This window comes from Aquarana catesbeiana, linkage group LG04 (assembly GCF_042186555.1).
Source record: "Aquarana catesbeiana isolate 2022-GZ linkage group LG04, ASM4218655v1, whole genome shotgun sequence".
NCBI lineage: Eukaryota > Metazoa > Chordata > Amphibia > Anura > Ranidae > Aquarana > Aquarana catesbeiana.
Genome location: NC_133327.1, coordinates 191,568,379 through 191,585,596, shown reverse-complemented (window position 1 = coordinate 191,585,596; position 17,218 = coordinate 191,568,379). Strand labels below are relative to the sequence as shown.

The 17,218-nt window shown below is 43.7% G+C and overlaps 1 protein-coding gene across 25 annotated transcripts in view; it reads left to right on the top strand.

The window, feature by feature from the left end:
- MBNL1 (muscleblind like splicing regulator 1) overlaps positions 1-17,218 on the top strand; it is a 289,440-nt gene that overhangs the window by 66,438 nt on the left and 205,784 nt on the right. The window contains exon 1 of one of the 25 annotated variants that reach the window (XM_073626020.1): positions 16,294-16,318. The exons of the other annotated variants lie outside the window; for them this stretch is intronic. The gene's annotated coding sequence lies outside the window, so the exon portion shown is untranslated. Of the gene's footprint in view, positions 1-16,293; positions 16,319-17,218 lie in introns of those variants that run through there. 25 annotated transcript variants of the gene reach the window in all.

The following is a 17,218-nucleotide window of genomic DNA, read 5'->3' as shown; positions in this document are numbered from 1 at the left end:
ATGTAAATAGTCTAGCTGCCTGACCGTGGTACTAATAGGATCAAATAGAACACCTGTAATTTTCTTCAGGTAGCTTTATATACTGTAACCAGACAAGCCTGCCTGTCAGTAGGAAGATAACAGGAACGGATCTAGCTGTACACTGTGAGCAGGACGCACTGTACTAAATGTAAATCGTCTAGCTGCCTGACCGTGGTACTAATAGGATCAAATAGAACACCTGTAATTTTCTTCAGGTAGCTTTATATACTGTAACCAGACAAGCCTGCCTGTCAGTAGGAAGATAACAGGAACGGATCTAGCTGAACACTGTGAGCAGGACGCACTGCACTAAATGTAAATAGTCTAGAAGATAACAGGAACTGATCTAGCTGAACACTGTGAGCAGGACGCACTGCACTAAATGTAAATAACAGGAACGGATCTAGCTGAACACTGTGAGCAGGACGCACTGCACTAAATGTAAATAGCAGGAACGGATCTAGCTGAACACTGTGAGCAGGACGCACTGCACTAAATGTAAATAGCAGGAACGGATCTAGCTGAACACTGTGAGCAGGACGCACTGCACTAAATGTAAATAGCAGGAACGGATCTAGCTGAACACTGTGAGCAGGACGCACTGCACTAAATGTAAATAGCAAGAACGGATCTAGCTGAACACTGTGAGCAGGACGCACTGCACTAAATGTAAATAGCAGGAACGGATCTAGCTGAACACTGTGAGCAGGACGCACTGCACTAAATGTAAATAGCAGGAACGGATCTAGCTGAACACTGTGAGCAGGACGCACTGCACTAAATGTAAATAGCAGGAACGGATCTAGCTGAACACTGTGAGCAGGACGCACTGCACTAAATGTAAATAGCAGGAACGGATCTAGCTGAACACTGTGAGCAGGACGCACTGCACTAAATGTAAATAGCAGGAACGGATCTAGCTGAACACTGTGAGCAGGACGCACTGCACTAAATGTAAATAGCAGGAACGGATCTAGCTGAACACTGTGAGCAGGACACACTGCACTAAATGTAAATAGTCTAGAAGATAACAGGAACGGATCTAGCTGAACACTGTGAGCAGGACGCACTGCACTAAATGTAAATAACAGGAACGGATCTAGCTGAACACTGTGAGCAGGACGCACTGCACTAAATGTAAATAGCAGGAACGGATCTAGCTGAACACTGTGAGCAGGACGCACTGCACTAAATGTAAATAGTCTAGAAGATAACAGGAACGGATCTAGCTGAACACTGTGAGCAGGACGCACTGCACTAAATGTAAATAGCAGGAACGGATCTAGCTGAACACTGTGAGCAGGACGCACTGCACTAAATGTAAATAGTCTAGATAGAAGATAACAGGAACGGATCTAGCTAAACTGAATACAGTGTATATATATATATATGCAACACCTGGGATGCATATATATACACAATACACTGTAAGTGCAGCTAACTGACTGACTGTTCTGCCTAATCTATCTAACTCAAATCAAATGACACTGTCTCTCTCTCTCTCTATCTCTCAGCACACCGGAACACACACTACACAGGGCCGCCGTGCAGGCGGCCTTATATAGTGTGGGGTGAGTACTAAATCCCCTGAGCCATAATTGGCCAAAGCCACCCTGGCTTTGGCCAATTACAGCTCTCTCTACTGACGGCGCTGTGATTGGCCAAGCATGCGGGTCATAGTGCATGCTTGGCCAATCATCAGCCAGCAATGCACTGCGATGCCGCAGTGAATTATGGGCCGTGACGCGCCACACGAATTTGGCGCGAATGGCCCATATCGTTCGCAATTCGACGAACGATCGAACAGCCGATGTTCGAGTCGAACATGGGTTCGACTCGAACACGAAGCTCATCCCTAGTCATATACCTCATCAGGTATAATTTATGCAGAGTTCCCTTTAATTGTTATTATTTAGGGGAATTATATAATGCCATCAATTTACACAGCACTTTATATATACATTGTACATTCACATTGGTCCCTACCCTCAAGGAGCTTACAATCTAAGGTCCCTAACTCACATTCATATACTAGGGCCAATTTAGACAGAAGCCAATTAACCTACCAGCATGTCTTTGGCATGTGGGAGGAAACCCACGCAGGCACAGGGAGAACATGCAAACTCCAGGCAGGTAGTGTCATGGTTGGGATTCAAACCAGCGACCCTTTTTACTGCTAGGTGAGAGTGCTACCCACTACACCACTGTGCTGCCCAGCTGAGTCTTTTAAATGACCTGCATACATGAATACCTTTTAAAACACTACAGACACCTAGAAAGAACAACGTTTGCCTAAATTAGTAATCTAGGAACAGCCGCCAAAACACTCCAAAAAACTTCCATTACAGTCATGCCGCTCCTGATAGTTGCAGCCAAACAACTAAACAGTATAATAATTGGGCCCAAAACTCTATAGACACTGTAAAGTTATTTCACACTGGTTTCCATTCTACTTCTCAAGCTCGTGCTATTAGTATGAAAATGATTTATGTACACTTTCTGTAAAAGGGCAGCTGCTTTGGTTAGGTTTGACTTCGCTCTAATGTGCATCATACCACCCAGCCCACCCAAAAAATGTAAATGAGCTTAAAACTAAAATATGTAAGCACAAAATCCTCAATTTAAATATATTCCTCATTGGCAACAAAGGATATAAATTCACTTAATTAACTCAAAATGTCGTTGAAAACCCAGATATAACTTTGTAAAAGTATGGTTGAATATATTTTTATTAACCATTTTCAAGTAAAGCAATAGAGGGTATAAAATAAAGAAGGGTGGGGAGTAGTGGTAAACAAATACCAACACACAAATGGTACATAATATTAGGTAATATAAATGCAAGTAACAGTGCATAAAAGTTGCAATCAGCATCCTAAGCATTCAACGTGTCCTAGTAGTTGGACATATAAATCTGTATAAACCAGGGGTAGGGAGGGGGGGAAGGGAGGAGGGGTGGGGTATGGGGGAAGGTATAGATATACAGTTAGTGTGATTGTTACAGTTCATTCTCAGTGTGGCTGAGACAAGATGGCTGGAGAGCCGTTCACTGGAGTGTGGTCATCAACTCATATGGACCACTTACCCCAGTGATATTCCGGCTTTGAACACCTAGGGCTTTCCTCAGCTCATTCTCTGGCAAGTCTGTGCAATATTCTGAAGTTGAGTAGTGGACCCAGACATACCACAGTTTAAGGTGTTTATCCCAGTTGTCTCCCTCTCTAGCCTGCATCTCCTCAAGCATGACGTCATTGAGGATCTCAATCCACCTGTAAGGGGGGGCTACCCCTGATTTCCAGTATTTTGCAATCAGCTGGCGAGCTGCTGATAGAAAAAACCTGAGGAAGTTAGTTTTCTGGGATTTGACTGATCCCGGGAGGATAGACATTAGTGCCACTATTAGGGGACAGGGCGAGATAGTCATCATACATTTTCATTATATACCTCAAATATTCCTTTCCAGAAGGGGCGGACAAGCGCCAGCAAGTATCAGGAGTGTTGGGGAACATCCCGTGGATCGAGACCAGATCTCTATACCATCTAGAGAGTCTCTATACCATCTAGAGAGTAGTTTGTAGTTCTTCTCCTGCATGCAGCTGGAGATCGAAGATTTATGAGTGAATGTGAAAAAGGTCTGCCATTCACCTGGGGTGATTTCCTTACCCAGACCTCTAGACCACTTTTGTGTAAAGGTGGGTGGACTGTTATGTGTGTGGGAGAGAATTTCCTTGTATGCTAAAGATAACGTATGTCTAGGGACCTGGGAGAGACCACACATTTCCTCAAAGGTCGTTAGGGTCCTGTGTATTCGACCGGATAAGTGTAGGGTAGAGCAAAAGTTCGTCAATGACATCATGGATAACCAATTTGCTAGGGGGGGTTGGTGTCCCTCATGTGGTATGAATCTGCCTGTTGTTGCGTGAACAAATGAGCCTGCTGTTGGCCAGCCTGCCCTCTCATAGCCATCCACTGAGGTTTCATAGTCGGGAAGTGTCGGGTTGTCAAATAGAGGTGTTAAAGGGCTGGGGTCGGTGGATAGTGCATAAGCTATATGTTGGCAGCACCACAAAGCCAGTGTTGCCTCGGTCAATGGGGAAAGCATAGGCATGGTGCAGTATTTGAGGTAGTGTCCCCAGAGCAGGGCCCGCAAGTCTACTTGCGCCATATCTTGTTCAATCAGTGTTGATGGTTTGGTCAACGGGCGTGGGAACCATTCAAGTAGTGTGGAAAATATGGCTGAAGCAATATATATTTCAAAGTCAGGGAGACTAATACCACCGGAGTGTTTGTGGGAGCATAGAACTTTGTGTTTTAATCTGGAGGGGTGGTGTTGCCATACGAATTTAATCGCTAGGGAGTGTAGTGTTCGGTAGAAGAACATTGGGAGGGTAATTGGGAGGGCCTGGAACAAGTAGAGTAGTTTGGGGAGGACATCCATCTTAAGGACATTGATGCTCCCAAGCCATGGTAACTTGAGGTGGTGCCAAGAGTCAAGTGATCGTTGGATTTTAGTCAGTAAAGCGCTAAAGTTTAGGGGGTAGATATCGTGGCAGTTACGAGGGATTTCAGTAGTCCCTAGATCAGTGATGGCAAACCTTGGCACTCCAGATGTTTTGGAACTACATTTCCCAGGATGCTCATGCACTCTGCAGTGTATTTGAGCATCATGGGAAATGTAGTTCCAAAACATCTGGGGTGCCAAGGTTCGCCATCACTGCCCTAGATACTTGATAGATTTATTTTGCCAATGAAAGGGAACGTTTTGTTGGACCAGTGTTGGGGTATGGTTGAGTAAGGATATGTTCAGTTTAAAATTGCTATGAGCGCCAAATCGATCAAGCTCATGGAGAAAGGAGGGGATGCTAATGTGTGGTTGTGTCACGTAAAGTAGTAGGTCGTCTGCATATAGGGAGAGCGTTCAATGGGCTGAGGGGGTGGGGATATCAAGTATGGATTTGTTGTGACGAATTGCTTGGGCTAGGTGTTCAATGGTTATAGCAAAAAGGAGGGGGATAGTGGGCAGCCCTATCTGGTCCCGTTGTTGATCTCAAATGTCTCTGAGTGTTCACCGTTAACCATAACTTTCGCTGAGGGGTTGGAGTTGAGGGACATAATTTTCGCTAAGAGTTTGGGTCCTAGTCCAATCTCCTGCAGCGATAGTCGAAGAAACAGCCAGCTGACCCTATCAAATGCCTTCTCCATGTCGCATGCTAACAGGCAGGTGGGGATATGCTTACGTTGAGCATAGGTGATCAGATGGAGGGTCTTCGTGGTGTTATCCCTGGCCTCGCGGCCCGGGACAAAGCCTACCTGATCGCTGTGTATTAGGTCAGGTAGTATGGGGCCAAGACAGTTTACGATTCTTGGAGAACAGTTTGAGGTTCACATTTAATAATGAGATGGGTCTATAGTTATGCAGTTCCTGTGATCTTTCCCTGGTTTGCGAATGACAACTATTTGGGCCTGTAGTAAATGAGAGGATAGGGGGTGTGCGTTGTCCACTTCCTCAAAGGCCCATGCCATGATTGGGGCTAACTGATGGCCAAATGTCTTGTAAAAGCGTGGTGTGTAGCCGTCAGTCATGGTGATAGGCGCTTCAAGATCCTCAATAGCACTGGTAGGGATCAGGGGCAGGGCTGCGTCTTGGTTGTATGCAGACATGTCGGTGTCGTCTGAACTGTGGGGTGCACCCAGTTTTGAAGGGAGGGGGCAGGTTGTATAGTGACATAGTGAGGAATAATAGTTTTGGAATTTGGAAACTATCTCCGAGTTCTTGTGGAGCTTCCAGTTAGGGCGTGGGTGAAGGATTTCCGCTAGGTGCTTGCCACATTTGTTGGCTTGCACATAATGTAGGTGTCTTCCCTTATCGCGGGCAGCTAGAGACCGCTCCGCTAGGAGGCGGAGTAGGTCACGACGTGCATTAGAGAGTTCCGCTAGGGTTTTAGGTTCTAGTGTGCGTTTGTGTGTTGCTTCAAGGGAAATAATGAGAGTAAATAGACATTTAATGTCAGCTATGGGGGCTTTTTTTTAGCTTAGAGCCATGCTGGATAAATATTCCCCTCAGTATGCATTTCAACATTTCCCATTTGTTCATGTCAGAGGTCTCATCAGTAGCATGGGTGTGTGTGCAGTCTCTAATCGCATCGGAGATCACTGTTGTGCATGCTAGGTCAGATAATAAGTCTGTCTGTGTGTGGGTATGGGAAGTCTGCCCAGTGAGAGGTGTATCGGTGCGTGGTCTGACCAGAGCTTGATCCCAATATGACATGAGGGGTCAAAGTCTAGCAGTGATTGTGATAACAGGATGTAGTCTATTCTGCTATATGACCCATGTGCTGAGGAGAAAAATGTGTAGTCCCTATCAGTAGGATAGAGTATTCTCCAGGTATCCACCAAGGACAGGTTGGTGAAGATGGAGCGTATTTTAGTCAAGGCAGATGGTGAGATGTGGGACTTACCAGTGGAGGAGTCCAGTCTCGGTACCAAAGGGACGTTCAGGTCACCCCCCCAATATCAGATTGAGGGTCCCAAATGTTTCCAGATGCACTGTCACAGACGTTAGGAAGGTGAGTTGATCCTGGTTAGGAAGATAAATGTTAGCCAGTGAGAATATCGTTTGCATGTATTTCAACTTCAAGAACAAGTAGCGCCCTAATGGATCAACATATGAGTCAAGAACCTCCGGAGTGAAGGGGCTATGGAATGCTATTGATACTCCCTTCGACTTAGTGAAGGGATTCGTGCTATGATACCAGGTGTTGAAATATTTATTTGGGAGGGGTGGTATAGAGTCCGACTGAAAGTGAGTTTCCTGGAGAAAGTGCTATCTGAGTGCGGGTCTTGTGGGTCTTGTGGAAGTGGTATAGCTGCTGTGTGTGTTTCTCTGGGGTGTTGAAGTCTTGGCACTTAAACGAGGAAATTTGAAGAGCTAGGGGGGGACGCCATGGGATAGGGAGTATATAGTTGCAGGCCATGAGAGGGAGTCGACCACTGTATATCATGAAAGCTGTGGACAATATATCAGACAAAAAGGGAGGATAAAGGATAGGAGGGAAGGGGGAGGGAGGAAAACAGAAGGTATAGAAAGTGAAAGATGTTACCAACAGTGATGGGGTAGCCATTCGTACAGGTTCGCTGTCCTGACAGAGCAGGCTAATGAGGAAAAGCATCTGAATTTGCCAGGCTGTTGGGAATCTGGGGACTGAGCCCTGAACTGAGGGGAAACAGCACACTCTAGCGACCATAAGGGGGAAATATGGTCGCTAGTGTCGCCGCCATCTTGGAAGCAGAGGTGGTCCTGCCGTCCGGGATGATTTTCTGCCGTCTGCTTTTTGTGCTCCATTGGATCAGGGAGCTGTGCTGCTGCCGCGCCTGCTCATGGGGTGAGATGGGTGCCGAGTGTGACATCGGTATGGTGGTGATTATTGCAGCGGGAGCTCAGAGGAGACAGGTCCTATCCCTCCATGTGACAAGCCACGCCCCCAACTTTGTAAAAGTAGCGATGACATCATTACTGTGCTGTACATATCCTGCACATAGAGCAGAATAGTGGGTGGGATCATGTCCTCATACTACAGTCTGCCTGAAGAAAATTGTGGGGTGTGGATACAAGACCACCCAGCACATAGAGGATCAGTGACCAGCCTGTGCACTCAGTACAAGCGTTGTTCCCACTGGAATACTCATGAGATCTGGAAGGAACACAAAAAGGCTTATTGAAAGCGGTATTAAACCCATAACCAAAAATGTAATATATCGCTATATAGCTTACCAATCATTAGATGTGGCAGTTGCATTCATTTTCTTTTCTCATACTTTTTTTTTCTTTTATTTCGCCTGGTGTTCTGGCCAGTAACATACGTCCTGTCTTGAGGTGTCTTCATTCTGGATGAAGTAATAAAGCAGACCCCTTTGGACTGCAGCACCTTTGTCCTGGGGGGAGGGTTGTGTTAGACTAGAAGATTTGGATGGACTTCACTAACAAACGGAAGCAGAACTCCAGCTAACACTTTATAAGCAGTTACAGCAAACCGTTTTTTTCTTTTGAGATAAAGGTTTTACAGATATGAATAAAAGCTGACCATTGTAAACACCCCTATCAGTAATAAATGGTTTGTCTCAACCCCCTAACTCAGCGGTCCCCAAACTTTTTGGCCCCGGGGACCGGTTTCATGACAGCCAATTTCCCCAGTGACGGGGGGGTTATTTGCTGGATGGGTTGGGGGATGGGATATTCACTGAGTCTGTCCTCAGCCCCCTTTCACACCACAACCCTCGTTTACAGCACAGCCCCTACTTTATATTAGTGTCCTCAGTTCCCCTTCACATCACAGCCCCCCTTTACATTACATTGTCCCCTCTACAGTGCAGTCCCCTTTACATCACAGTGCCCACTGTTAACAGTGGGTGTGGCCAAATTGCATTAACAGTGGGAGGGTCTTGTACCCATAAAACATTCTTTTGCCCATAAAATATGCTAAGATTAATAAAACAAACGTCACTGTAAAAATATGAACTTAGCCTACCTTAAAAGTGGACAGTGTCAGTCAGTAGGACAGTGGATGGTGTGTGGACAGTGTCAGTAGGGCGGTGGATGGTGTGTGAACAGTGTCAGTAGGGTAGTGGATGGTGTGTGGACAGTGTCAGTCGAACAGTGGATGGTGTGTGGACAGTGTCAGTAGGGCGGTGGATGGTGTGTGAACAGTGTCAGTAGGGCAGTGGATGGTGTGTGGGCAGTGTCAGTAAGGCAGTGGATGGTATGTGAACAGTGTCAGTAAGGCAGTGGATGGTATGTGAACAGTGTCAGTAGGGCAGTGGGTGGTATGTTGACAGTGTCAGTTGGGCTGTGGAAGGTGTGTGAACAGTGTCAGTAGGGCAGTGGATGGTGTGTGAACAGTGTCAGTAGGACAGTGGATGGTATGTGGACAGTGTCAGTAGGGCAGTGGATGGTGTGTGAGCTGTGTCAGTAGGGCAGTGGATGGTGTGTGAACAGTGTCAGTAGAGCAGAGGCTAGTGTCAGTGGAGCAGGGGACAGTGTCAGTAGGTCAGTAGGTCAGTGGATAGTGTCAGTAGTTTTTTATTTTTATTTTTTAGGGCCCGAGCAAAAGAAAGAAGTGGAACCTGGAGAGTAGGGGCTTGGGGGCGTCATTTACTAGAATTGATGGGCTTGTAGATCCGCGTCATGTGAGAGACTGTTCGCTGTCTCATCCCATAATCTCTCCCTGCCCACACCCCAAGCACCTAATCTCCTCAACATCTACAGATCTGCCACCTGTGATGTGAAGGAGAACAGGTGCCAGGGGAGCAGAAGGGGGAGAAGATCCAATAAGACCAGCGGCCCCCCTCTTAATGTGGTGCCTGGGGTAGATGCCCCCCATTCCCCCTCTAATTTCGGCCCTGACTTAATAGGACTAAGTGGCGATGATGCTGGCTACAATTTCTTTATCCAAAAATCAATACAAAATTATTAAATAAAAAAATACCCCATAAATTTAAATATAAAATATAAATAGATGCAGGTATACCCACTCTCAACATTGTCTTAGAATGTACGGGTTTAAAAACTACCAATATATGGTCCCATTAGTGACACCTTGGAAGGGTAACAAACCCACATATGAGGTGAGCCAGTACAGGACAGTCACCCAGGTGGTCACTAAGATGTCCATCAATGGTTACAACTACCGGAAGATTATATAGTGCACATCAAATCCCAATGTCACAACTAAAAATAGCTCAAAGTCCATGCCAATTATTCATGAATCACACCTGCTGATTCCTATCATCATGAAATATATACAAAAATCCAAGATTGCATTCTATAAGAGCCACAGTCCCTAGATGGGACTATCCACTAGGCATGAGGCAATCACAGTGATATTATCCAGACTTGATATTAGGGATACTGTATCCTTGCTGGAATATTTGTGCAGCACTCTATAGAGATCAAAAGACTGGATCGAGCTCCTTATAAGCATAGCAGCAAACATAGTGAAGAGAGATTAGATGGGAGCATGAAGATCATAGACTCGAAGCAATGACTACACAGATTCTATAATTAGCAGATCCACATGAAAAGTTACTTGGGGGGTATTAATTTTGAGATATCACAGTAATCGAGCCACTACAATATATGTAATATAAAGTTCCACTTCACGTAGTACATGTGACTAAACACAGTCACTCACCAGCATCTGCAGGGGGAGGAATCAGCACATCCATGCTGAAAATGGGTAGAAGGAAGCCCTGTCATTGTATGCCGATGATTGGAGGGGCATGTCAGGGACAGAGGAGGGCTCTTCCAGCCAATCACCTCTGATTCTTTTCCCAGCACTCAGCTCCTCATCTCCTGTAAAACTGCTGTCTCATCCCATCTTCTCTCCCTGCCGCTCCCCTGGCATCCAATCTCCACAGTGTCTGCAGATCTACCACTTGTAATGTGAAGAAGTCAGGCAGTGGGGGAAGGTAGGATGAGACTGATGGCGCCCCTAGTTTTAGCTCTGTCACCGCTCACCCCCCCCGCTATGCGGTCAGTAACAGGCCGTGGACTTGGATGGATCACCAGTTAAAATCAAAGGAAAAAATACCTAAAGATGGAAACAAATGCTGCCACCTCAGCTAAGAATTGGTAAGGTACTTTATAATATCATTTTATTTTGGGGTTTAATACTGCTTTAAGGAAGAATACATACAAATTGTGTATTTACACTATATCTGTTTAGCCTTAAACTGCAGATCTTGGTGAACTTTGACATAGTTTTAAGAATTCCTGAGTGCCGGTGTTACAGGAGGCTTTCACTATGCTTTTGAATGAATTTAACTGCTGAGCAATGTATCAGGTACAGTTACAATTTCAAGACCTACACTCTAATAATGAACTGACACATCTCACATTGGTCTCTCACTACTTAATCTTCAAACTTTGCAGCAAAAAATGTGCTCAATAAAATGTTCACTCTGTATTATTGTGGCCTAAAAGATATTCTCATTAAAATACCAGTATTTTGCCAGAACATTTATATGCACTTTGGTCTAATAAGTAACTCAGGATTGCAACAATCTGGCACACTCTTGTTACACTGTAGACTGATTTCAATATGCTGACTAAAAAGGTCTCTTTGGGGGAGTTAGTGTAGAGTGATATACAGTTAGGAACAAGTCTCTCCAAAATTATTTTATTTTCTGCAACCCATTGATCTTGACCTCTTTGCCAAGGACTTCTCCACTCCCTCCTTCCCTGGTTCCCATTTGTTTCCCTCTGTATGCATTCCATCTTTCTGGATTTCCAGTCCCTTTTCCAAGCCTTACCTCTGTATCTTAATTTTTGTTCCTTGTATTCAAATTTTTGGCTCAGCCTTACTATCAACAAGCCCCTCTACAGTAGACGGGGTACTAATTACCTCCCTAGCCATTGCACAGGAGTTCCCCAAGCGTGTGATCTGGAAACCTGCAGCTCTCCAAGCAGGACTCAGTGCATGAGCCTTTTATAAACAAAACACCAATCCTACCCTAGTTTTTTTAAATACCCTGAGCAGCCAAATCACCTTGATATCTCAGAAAAGTCTGATACTGTAAGCTTAAATAAAGCAAAGAGGCCAGCAGTCTGCAGAAATTCCTGCTGCCCTCTACATGACAGCTACATCTTGAAAAGTATTAGCATGACCAGTAAAAGCATTTCAGGGACAAATTACAATTGTACTCTAAATTCAAGACAGCAACCCAACATTTCTAAGGTGTGAAAAGTTGACTTACAATAGGAATTTAGAAACTAAATATAACAAGATAATACCTTTAACTACTCTCTTTACAAATACTAAGTGGCTAATGTGCAGTCCAGTATCCAACAACCTTTTTGAAAATGTTGTGCCTACCTCACTAATATCACACTGAATGACAGCACAGCCTATATTAAGCAAATTAAAGGGTAAGGCCTGCTCAGCTATGACTTACTAAGGAGCATGTATGGCATTATACAGGAACTTGATTGCTAATCTCTACAATAGCAGCCATGAGGTTTGTATGTTATCTATGATGGTCTAAATAAGTGGTGGTCAATTTTCTTGATATGCAGGGCCTCAAGTGCAGTCACCGACATCACCAAAGTGCCGCACATATAATTCAGTGAATATTCGGTGTCAGGGACAGCAGACACACAACAGGATATAGTCAAAGATTATGGACATGATACAAGAGATTGTTAGAGACTGTGGACATTTTACAGTATATGTTCAGAAACTGTGGACATGGTATAGGATCTGGTCGTCGACTGTGAATATAATACAAGAGAAGGTCAGAGTCTGTGGACATAATACAGGAGATGATCAGAGACTGAGGACATGGTACAGGAAATCGTCAGAGACTGTGGACATTCAGTAATACAAGAGACAGTCAGAGACTGCAGACATGATAGAAGAGATGGTCAGAGACTGCAGACATGATAGAAGAGATGGTCAGAGACTGCAGACATACTGAGGGAGACTTTTAGAGGCTGTGAACATGCTGCGGGAGATTTTCAGAGGCTGTGAGCTAAGGAAGTTGGTAAAAACTGGGGACATGGTTCAGGAGACAGTCATAGACTGGAGACTTTTTTACATCCGACTGCTAGAAATCATTACTAAAACAGGACAATAGGGAAACTATAGGAGCCCCAAGAACCAGACAAAAAGTGCCAAAAAGCCAAATGCAGCCCGTGGGCCACACATTGGGCACCAGATCTAAAATGGACTAAATGTAGCCATACATTATATAAATATTGCAATCTTTTTGAACATCATCTACTGCATATCAACAATAATCATTTTTTTCTAATAAGTTGAAATTGGAACATAGTCCAAAACATGTTTTTTGGACATAAAAGCAAGCTTTGCTTGAAAACTTATGCTCTTTCTTAAAAAAAACATGTTGAGTCTTTACAAACATTTTCAGTGCCAGCTCCCTATAGTAGAAGAGGTATAATACTCACCTCTCTGGCTGCCTATGGCACCTACTTTCCTTTCATTCCAGTGGTGTGGCCTCTGAAAGACTCTTTGGTGTTCAGGGACACCTGTGGCCCCTGCTATACATTGTTGCACCATCCCCTGATCCCTGCATCAGTACTGTGTCCTGCAGTGATGTAGTGGATGGACAAAGGAACCACAGAACTTTATAAGAGACACAGGAAGTTTTGAATGCCAAGGTGGAGGTTGTGGCACTGGAATGAAGGGAAGTCACAGGCCTCAGGATAGGTAAGTAAATGAGCTATTCTATTGTAAAGAGCTGGCATTGAGAATGTTTATAAAACCTGACAGGGTTGCTATAATAAAATAATAAAAAGACACCCATCAGTTTATACTTATTAATTGTGAGCTTTGGCATTCATTTATATTTTTTTTGTTCCTCATGTTTCCTTTATTTGTCAATAGTTAAGAACACTATGGTAGACCCACTATTTAAAAAAAAAAGAATAAAAAAAAACAGCCCCTGGAAAAAAGTATGGAATCACCACTCTTGGAAAATGTTCATTCAATTGTTTAATTGTGTAGAAATAACAAACAAATCACAGACATTCCTCAAAACTATTTTCATTTAACATTCTAACCTTCTGGCTTTAAGAAACACTTAAAAAAATAAAAAAGTAAGAAAACTATAGTCAATTGCAACTGTTTTCTAGATCAAGCAGAGGAAAAAAAATATAGAATCACTCAATTCTGAGGAAAATATTAGGGACTCACCATGTACTTTTACAGTTGTAAAACAAACATCTGTATCTAATTACATCTGCTAATTAGTCTGCAGGTAAAAAAAGAGTGCTTGCACACCTTGGTGAGTTGTTGCACCAACCTAATTGACATAATTCATGGCTCCAACACAAGAGATGTCAGTTGAAACAAAGGAGAGGATTATAAAACTTCTTCAAGAAGGTAAATCATCACGGAATGTTGCAAAAGATGTTGGTTGTTCACAGTCAGCTGTGTCTAAAATCTGGACCAAGTACAAATCAAATGGGAAGGTTGTTAAAGGGAAGCGTACTGGTAGACCAAGGAAGACATCTAAACATCAAGATAGAAAACTTAAAGCAATACGCCTTGAAAACAGAAAATGCACAACAAACAAATAAGGAACAAATGGTCAGAAACTGGAGTCAATGTCTGTGACCGAACTGTAAGGCCTCATGTAGACTGTTGCTGGTAAACGGACATTCAGAGGCAGTTGGATGCTTTTTTCAGCTGCCCCTGAACTCATCCAATGTTATCTTATGTGTACATGTACACAGGTTCGTTTAATGTCGTTTTTGGGCAGTTGAGTTTAAAGGATTTTTTGGAAAGCAAAAAAATGAGTTCAGACGCTGAGTTTAGAGGCATTTCAAGCGCGAAACGCTTCTAAACGTGGCTAAACAGGTGTTTTCCATTTTTGGCTATTTTAAAATAATTAAAAAAAAAGGTTACAGTGGATTAAAGTTTAGCAATCATGGACTGTGGATGACTGGATGAAAGTGATATTCAATGATGAATCACAAACCTGCATTTGGCAGGGTGATGATGCTGGAACTTTTGTTTGGTGCCGTTCCAATGAAATGTATTAAGATGACTGCCTGAAGAAAAGTGATGGTGAAGCACTGTTGTGTGACTGGTCCCCACACAATTTTTTTCTAAATGTCACTTTTAAAGGTTTAACCCTTACTAAAGCTTGTTCACAGTTTGTACACAGCTCTCTATCTCCCTCATCACTTTCTCTCATGTTTGAACCCAGCACTTTTTTAGAGCTTCTAGCCTGTAGTTGTCACTTGTAACACGAAGATTCCACTATTTTGTGAGCTAACCAACATTATCAGATTATTTTTTACACATGATACTTACACCTCTGTTATATCAGTTCAAGAATGGTATTTTTTAATCCCATATTCATACTTACCTAGGTGATGCAGCATCAGACCGATGCTGCATCTTTCCCCTGCTGCCTCTTCACTGAGAACTGAGCCACCTAACACCGCCAATGGCTTGGTTCTCTCATCTCCCCGAGCGGAGAGCTGCTGCCTGTCAATCAGCAGCACTCCTGCTCTGCTCCTCCACACTCACTGGAGCGCAGTGGGGGAGGCAGGGAGCGGCCGTCTCAGCCTCTCAGCGGTTTGCTGAGATGCCTATCAGCCAGGCACCTGGCAGATCCAGACTTCCACAGTTTGGATGATGCAGTGCCTGGACTGATCTTGATGACATCAACAGAGAGCGGACTTCAGACCGCTCTTTGCTGAAAATGGGTTACAGGAGTGCAAAACGAATTGCACTCCTGTGACCCATAGGAGAAGCCCAGCCGAATGAGCTCAGGCTGGACTTCTCCTTTAACCAGTTGCCAACTCCCGCATGCTGATATACGTCGGCACAATGGCAGCGGTGGGCAAATGGGCGTACCTGTACGTCCCCTTTAGGAGCCGGGGATAGCAGGCGCGCGTGCGCACACCGCATACAGCGTGACCGTGCCCGCAGGACTGGTGGACTCGTTGTCTGCCAGTCTCCCAGCGATCATGTCACGGAGCCTCAGAACGGGGCAGTGCCTATGTAAACAAGGCACTTCCCTGTTCTGGCTTGTGTCATGACAGAGATCACTGCTCTCTGTCATTAAAAGCATTGATCACTGTCATGTGACTAGTAGCCCACCTCCCCCACAGTTAGAATCACTCCCTAGGACACACTTAACCCCTTCATCGCCCCCTAGTGGTTAACCGCTTCACTACCAGTGTCATTTACACAGTAATCAATGCATTTTTATAGCACTGATCACTGTATAAATGACAATGGTCCCAAAATAGTGTAAAAAATGTGCGATGTGTCCGCCATAATGTTGCATGCCTGATAAAAATCGCAGATCGCTGCCATTACTAATAAAAAAATAAAAAAAAAATTAATAATAAAAATGACATAAAACTATCCCCTATTTTGTAGACGCTATAACTTTTACGCAAACCAATCAATATACGCTTATTGCGATTTTTTTTTTTTACTAAAAATATGTAGAAGAATATATATTGGCCTAAAATGAGGAAAAACATTTTTTTTATATATTTTTGGGGAATATTTATTATAGTAAAAAGTAATGCATTTTTTTCAAAATAGTCGCTCTTTTTTTGTTTATAGCACAAAAAATATAAACCGCAGAGGTGATCAAATACCACCAAAAGAAAGCTCTATTTGTGGAAAAAAAAGGATGTCAATTTTGTTTGGGTGCAATGTCAGTTAAAGCGACGCAGTGCCGAATTGCAAAAAGTGCTCTGGTCAGGAAGGGGGTCAAATCTTCTGGGGCTGAAGCGGTTAAAGAAGAATTCCAGGTATGGGTATGTTTACACTGTTATGTTAGTCCAGCTCAGACCAATGAACTATGAATATACCATACCTGTGGCATCCCTCTAGGTGCTTAAAAGCACTGTACAGGCATACCCCACTTTTAAGTACACAATGGGGTTTATTTACTAAAGCTGGAAAGTGCAAAATCAGGCTCACTTCTGCATAGAAACCAATGAGCTTCTAACCCCAGTTTGTTCAATTAAGCTTTGGTAATAAAACATGGAAGCTCATTGGTTTCTATGCAGAAGTGAGCCTGATTTCGCACTTTCCAGCTTTAGTAAATAAACCCCATTGTGTACTTAAAAGTGGGGTATGCCTGTAGTAGGCACCACTACTGCACTAATTTCCCATAGATTCTAGGTCCTATGCCGAGTGGCTGCCATGCTGCATTGTGCTTGGCACCGGCATCATTCAGAGAATGCTTTGCATTTTCTCAATGACTGCAAAGTGTTCTCGGATTGGACGAGGTGGAAAGGCAAGGCAGTGATGTCACAATCTTCACGTCACACAATCAGAGAAAACTTTGCATTCATTGAGAAAATCCCAAATGTTCTTTGAATTGTGCCTGTACTCCATAAAAAAAACCTCCTGTGTTCAGTAAGCAGCGGGGCAGCTGCTCAGCACAGGATCCAGAGGCTACTGGAGATCACTGTATTAATGTTATCTACTACAGTGATTTCCAGGTTCTAGAGAGGTTCCATGGGTATGGTATATGTATAGTTACATTGATCCAAGCTGAAGCAATGTAACTATGTAAAAATATCCATAGCTGGAATTCTTCTTTCATAGGTTAATATCTGTTGCACTGAGAAGGGTCCTGTTTTTGAAGTAAAAAATTGGAAATGCATTTGAAGAACTAAAATGAGCTTGGCTAAAATGTAAGG